This window comes from Loxodonta africana, chromosome 3 (assembly GCF_030014295.1).
Source record: "Loxodonta africana isolate mLoxAfr1 chromosome 3, mLoxAfr1.hap2, whole genome shotgun sequence".
Classification (NCBI taxonomy): Eukaryota; Metazoa; Chordata; class Mammalia; order Proboscidea; family Elephantidae; genus Loxodonta; species Loxodonta africana.
Genome location: NC_087344.1, coordinates 9,596,981 through 9,603,908, shown reverse-complemented (window position 1 = coordinate 9,603,908; position 6,928 = coordinate 9,596,981). Strand labels below are relative to the sequence as shown.

Genomic DNA, 6,928 nt, shown 5'->3' with positions numbered 1-6,928 from the left:
TGAATGAGAAACTAATTTGCGCTGTAAACTTTCATCTAAGGGTGCAATAAAAAAAATTTTTTTTAAGTGATATAATCCACAATAGGCAAGGGCCACCATAAAGTCTGATTAGTATATGATCATTCTCCCATAGGGAGAAGGAGATGTTCCATAGTCAACCGGCACATTAGTAGCATTAAGAAATATCTTACTATAAACCAAAAAAAAAAAAAAAAACCTGTTGCCATCGAGAGGATTCCGACTCATAGCGACCCTGTAGGACAGAGTAGAACTGCCCCATAGGGTTTTCAAGGAGCGCCTGGTGGATTTGAACTTCCAACCTTTTGGTTAACAGACAGCTCTTAACCACTACACCACCAGGGTTTCCATCTCATTACAGCACCAAGCTGTAACCATCAAGGAGTGGAACCAAAGGTCCTATTGTGTCAGGCCTAGCAGGAATGTTAGCAATATTGACACCCGAGGTGGACAAAGGACAGGATTGTATTACCCCAGGAAGGATTGCTGGGAGAGCCAGAACCATGTGCGTCCACCAACACTTTTTTTTGCACACATCCTGGCCATTGGTTTCTATGTTTGTCGTTAGTGTTCAACATGGTGGTGGGCTCAGTTAAACAGAACTGCAGGTTAGTTAAACATTGCTTAGATGAGGCATTTTCCTCATTCGTGGCTATGTTTATTTTAAGTTAAAAAAAAAAAAAAAAAACCCCTTGCCATCGAGTCGATTCCGATTCCTAGAGACCGTACAGGACAGAGTAGAACTGCCCCACAGAGTTTCCAAGGAGTGCCTGGTGGGTTCAAACTGCCGACCCTTTGGTTAGCAGCCCTCGTACTTAGCCGCTACACCACCAGGGTCTCCAATTTTCAGTTGGGGGGGTCCAAATTCAGATTTTGTTGATAGTTAATATAATTTCGGTCAGTAAGTATCATAGTAAAAAGTCTGTGTCTCTAGTTGAGTTCTGCAAATCCAAGGAAGTCCTTGTGTGCCCTCCAAAATGGTTAGGATTAAAGAATGTTTTCTCTGCAGTAGCTAATATGGTGTTATGTACGGTAACACAGCTACGATTGTGAGGATGGCACAGGACTGGGCAGTGCTTTGCTGTTGTGCATAGGATCGCTATGAGTTGGAACTGACTCGGGGGCACCTAACAATAACAACATGTGAGATTACCACAGTGACAGAGATTAGGCCATTCTGTGACCAAATGAGTCATATTTCATCAGTAGAAACATCATATTGCCAAGGGACACCGCATCTCACATAGTTTTTATAAGGTAACGGTGAGATAAGTCACTTACATTGGGAATGTTCACAGAACAGTTTCTCAGTAGGTCTAGCAAAAGTTCCGTGGGACTGGAGAAAATAAGGTTATTGTGAGAGTCAGAAGATTCGCAGTAGTCCATGTAATCTTCACTCCATACATGGGTCCATTGCCAATGGGCCGTGTGATATGAGCCCTTTGTCAAAGCAGCTATGTGCCAGTCACATGATCAGAGATTGTATGGATCAAAGTGATGGCAATCCGTTCTTTACATAGACGCTCCGAGCCAACAAGATCATGATAATTATTAAGGGCATATCCTCTGGAAAGTAAAATATTGCTTCACGGCCTGGTAAGAATCATCCAGGGAGGAAAACAGAGAACAAAAATTATCTTCTTGCTTAACACATTTAGATCTACGGTCCACATCCCAAAAGTCAGCATAGGGATCGCCATATGTGGCTGACTTCTGGGTTTTTCCCATCCGTGAATATGTAAAATGGTGATCCCAGTAATCAGAACACAAAGGAGCAAAGGTATCTTCTAACATATGTTTAGACATCCGGTGGTGATGTGGAATGGATCTGATACCATTAAGCCTTACTCGATCTATGCTAATAAAAGTACATTACCCTTATAGGGCAAAAGTGGATCTAGCATTTCAGTGGTCAAGGAAGAGGGAGATTAAAATGCTAGGGGTTTGTACATTAGCAAAAGAAGCTGGTACGTGCAGCCACGTGTATGCTATTAGTAATTGAATATATATTCTGAGCTCACAATTGTAGAGACTACCAAAAGGGTGAGTCCTCATTTTGCCTAGATGGGTACAAGCCTGGCAGCAAAGAGCTGTATGAATATATTTAGGTCTACCTTGCTGGGAGGTTAGACCGGCTATTGAGGTTTCAAGAGCCCATCAGCTATTTGCCTGTGGTCCTTTACACCTCTTAAGCTATTCCTGCAAGCAAATCAGGTATACGTTCTGGTTTGTCTAGACAAAGACTCCGCACAGTATCTAAAGCTGATCGGGCTTCAGTTAAGAAGGTTTCCAGGAATACCAGTTGTGAAATACTTGGAGGTGGAGCTACGAGCCCTTCAATAGGCTTGGGCATCTATGAGTTGAAATAGTGGGATCTGGGCCAGTTATCAGGTCCAGAACCAGATCCAGAAGGGATGATTTCCACTTCGTGGAGAAAGGAATCTCTCCATTCTTCGCAAGAGTCACTGTTAGGTAGTGAAATGGCAACGGTCCAGGCAGGTCAGGAGGAGGAGATGTTGGTCCAGTAGGATTGAAGTGTTCGGTTGAGGTGGAAGGGATTGGAGATTTGGTGACAGTGAATATAGCTGAACTGGCTTCTGTGCAGGATGCTGAGAAACTCAAGCCAATACAAATGTTGAGATTACATTCACTCCTCACTTACCGACATGTTTAGGCTCCAAAGACCAGGTCGTCATGCAAAATCGGCACTATGAGAAAATAGATGAACACATCAGATCACAAAATTGAGGATGATTACATCATTGCATAACTGCCAAATTACATCAGTACGTAACTGTCAAACCACTGAGAATCATGCCCCAGTCGACTTGACACATAGCCTTAACCATCACAGCCAGGGTTACTCTCGCCTGTCACCTCAGCCTTTGTTACTGCCAGACGTACATCGTAAAGGCAAAAAATAGTCAGATGGTAGATTTTTTACTATTGCTGTAAACGTGAAATGCTGGATAACAAGACAGTCAATAAGTGAGGGGAAGGTGTAATACAATTAATAGGGTTTCTCCTAGTACACACGTCTAGTTTGGTAATTGAACGGAATCATTCCCAGAAAGGAAACCCTGGTGGCATAGTGATTAAGAGCTACGGCTGCTGACCAAAAGGTCGGCAGTTTGAATCCACAAGGTGATCCTTGGAAACTCTATGCAGCAGTTCTCTTCTGTCCTGTAGAGTCACTATGAGTTGGAATTGACTCGACGGCAAAGCGTTTTGTTTTTGTTTTTGTTATTTGTGGGGTTTGGGGGTAGTATTCCTGAGCGAGATGCTCAGACCATTTCGGTGGATACAACATCTGGTTAGCAGTCTGAAAAAAAGGGGGACTTTAGCATTTAATCCTAATGGTAATGTTAAGTTTTATAAAAATCTGTGAGTCATGAATGATTGGTAAGAAGGCGCATAGATTTTGTACAGATTTTGTATAAGCCAGCTGTTCAAATTCACCAACCACTCCTTGGAAACCCTGTGGGGCAGTTCTACTCTGTCCTATAGGGTCACTATGAGTCGGAATCATTAGACCAAGGGAATTATGGAGGGAGAGAGACTGCGATTGATAATCTTTGTCTTTCTGATTCCATCATTGGATCCTACCTCACAAAGGAAAATTCCCTAGTGTGGCGCTCCCAAGCAATTACCTTAAATACAATGACCGGTTGATTGCCACCTGCCACCAGTTGGCTCTACCTTAATTTGATTGCCATTCTTCTTTGCCTTACTGCAAGTCTAATGAAAACAAGGGACAGCTCTAGTTCTTTCACCTCTCATGCAAAACACCTCAGGATGTCCTCCCATTCACGTTCTCGGTCATCAGTAAGGTGGACGAATGCCATCCTGCTGGCGGTATAGACAATCAGAACAGGTCAGACTCGGACAATCCCTGCAAAAACAAAGACTAGACTTAATTATCAAAACTGAACTGGGAACTCTGAGTTTTACCAAATCCCTGTGAGGTCTGTCTCTAGGTTTTCTCCTTGATGGCAAAGTTAGAATCTGTGCAATCGCTAGGTACCATGGTGTACCCAGATTAATGCCTAGGGCCAAGCAGAAAGATCAATATGGAAACATAAGGGAAAGTTACCTTGTTTATGGGATAGACCCTGATTATTCATGGAATTTTTTCAGCTGATTGTGTTCAGAAACATGGGGCACATTGTTGAGGTCAACATGCAGGTTGATCCCAAAGTTCACCCTTCAGCCAAAGGGTAGACAGGTCTGTAAAACAAACGATAACACACATGAGGAATGTGCTTCTTAGTTCAGTCATGTATACGAGACCAAAAGGGCAACACGGGCCCAAAAGCGATGTCAAGAAGGCAGGAAGGAACAGGAAAAACAGATGGATGGATGGAATTGCGGAATTGTGCTGTGGAAGGGGAGAGAGTTGACACATGGGGGGATTACTACCAATGTCACAAAATGATTTGTGTATAAATTGTTGAATGAGAAAATAATTTGCTCTATAAAGTTTCACCTAAAGCACAATAAGTATATACGTGTGTTTGTGCAAGAAACCCTGGCGGTGCAGTGGTTAAGAGCTACAGCTGCTAACCAAAAGGTTGAAAGTTCAAATCCACCAAACGCTCCTTGGAAACTGTATGGGGCAGCTCTGCTCTTTCCTATAGTGTTGCTATGAGTCAGAATCAACTCGACAGCAACAGGTTTGTTTTTATATATATGCAGGTTGGCTTCAACATGCTGAGTGGAGTCCTTAATAAGCTGCATCAGACAAATCGAATGTATTTGGTCCCAGGCCCTGTTGGTGAGATTAATCACAATGATCAATTGTATGATTGCCATGGGGAACTCCACCAGAATCCAAGACAGCATAGAAACGGTGGATGGGTATTGTTGAAAGAATCTTTTCCATGGGGTCCTCACAGTTTTTGATGCCTTCTGTGCCAAGGTATTGAAAGCTTTACCCTGATCTATCTTTTCACAGACATATAACAAACAGGCTTCGGAGATGGAGTTATAGTAAAGATGTCTCCCTCTGAAGTGCAGGTGTTTTAGCAGTCCCCTTTAAAACAGGGATTTCCTAAATTCAGGGCTCCTCAGCTGGGATGCAAGCCCACTGCATGGCCGCATCTGGGGGGACCTTTCTGCCTGGTCCCCATGGATATCGGTGGGCGGGGCGGGGGGGGTTAGCTTCTTAGCACTGCTGTAACAAAATTACCATAGGTGAGTAACTTTAACAAACGGACATCTATTTTCTCACAGTTAGAAGGACAGAAGTACAAATTCTAAGGCACTGGATGTAGCGGAAGTCTTTGTTTCTCTGTCATCTCTGAAGGAAGGTCCTCATCTCTTTTCAGCTTCTGTTCCTTGGTCCTTTGAGATCTCCATGTGGCATCAATCTTCCCATTTTTCCATGCTTGCTTCTGTGCCTAATCTGCCCCTTTCATATCTAAAAAGTAATTGGCTTAAACACAAAGCTTAGATTTCCATCAGGCGAGTATAGACCCAGGTGATATCTAGGGGGTTACATGTGGGATACATAGAGTTATGCCAAGTTGTTGTTAGGTGCTGTCGAGTTGATTCTGACTCATACACTGATGTGGCCTCATTAACATAACCCTATTCCTAAATGGGATTACACCCACATGTACAGGGACAAGTTTTCCAACACATATTTCTGGGAGACACAATTCAATCCATAACAGGGGGTCAAGAGAACTTTTGAGAACATGTAACTAAAGCTGCCTGCAGCCATGAGTAATGAAGTTCTTTGTCTCTGACCCAAGAGCCTCTTGTATTCTAGCAGTATCTATGAAACCATGGCATCCTAACTCATTAGCTTGCAAGTAGGGCAAAATCTGACTCTTTACAGTGAGTTACCAAAGGGGTGTGTGTGTGTGAAACTGCTGTCTTAAGGGTTTTAATTATGCTAAAAAGAGTGCTTACCCACTGCCCAAGTCAGGATAGGTTTAAGTGTGATGGTTGAGGAATGGACTTTGGAGATCAGAGCTTCTCTAACAAAATGGAGAAGAATGTAAAGGTTGGGGAATAGATGGGATCTGATACAGACGAGGGGGCCCTGGTGGTGCAGTGGTTAAGAGCTTTGCTGCTAACCAAAATGTCAGCAGTTTGAATCCACCAGCCGCTCCTTGGAAACCCTATGGGCAGTTCTACTCTGTCCTATAGGGTCGCTGTGAGTTGGAATCAACTCGAAGGCAATGGGTTTGGTTTTTTGGTGTGGATATAGAGGAGAGTGGGACTGGTGGGGCATTTTATAGGTGGAGGGAGAAGAGTCAAGAGCCAACAAGGGCAGAGAACCTGGGAAAAGACTCTGGAAGGAAAACAATTACTGTGACATTATATTCAACAATTTTCTTTGGACATACTAGCACCTCATTGCCTATCTTTTACACTTTTAGTATCTTTAATAAAAGTCACGAGGCTAATAAGGCACTTTTTAAAAGTAGATTATTTTGAGGAAGTTTGGAGGAGGGGCAGAGCTCTCTATCTATGTAAATGTAAGGCAAAGGCAGATTTTACAGTAAATCCTGAGGGCAGAGAAAATTATGAAAGTATAAAACCCTGGCAATTGTCGAGCCTTGCTAAGAAATCACCAGACTTCCAAGACCATGGAGCTCATGAGGTCAAAGCTAGATTTCCATCTGGCGAGTACAGACTCAGGTGATACCTAGGTGGTTACATGTGGAACACACAGAGTTATTCCAAGTCGTTTGTTATTGTTGTTAAGTGCTGCCAAGTCAGTTCTGACTCCTAGTGACCCCACGTACAACAGAAAGAAACACTGCCCAATCCCGCACCATCCTCACAACCATTGCTGTGTTTGAGCCCATTGTTGCAAGTTACATGTATGAAATGATGGGAAGGCAAAGGGGGATTAGCCCGTTGTTGTCCAGTCGATGTCGACTCATAGCAACCCTGT

The 6,928-nt window shown here is 43.2% G+C and overlaps 1 long non-coding RNA gene across 1 annotated transcript; it reads right to left on the bottom strand.

Moving 5' to 3' along the window:
• Positions 1 to 844: 844 nt before the first annotated feature.
• On the bottom strand, positions 845 to 4,252 carry LOC135230860 (uncharacterized). The gene is made up of 3 exons (XR_010321625.1): positions 4,112 to 4,252; positions 3,792 to 3,910; positions 845 to 2,726 (listed from the first exon to the last, which is right to left on the bottom strand). It is a non-coding gene; the product is annotated as an uncharacterized LOC135230860 (long non-coding RNA).
• Between the last annotated feature and the right edge of the window lie 2,676 nt (positions 4,253 to 6,928).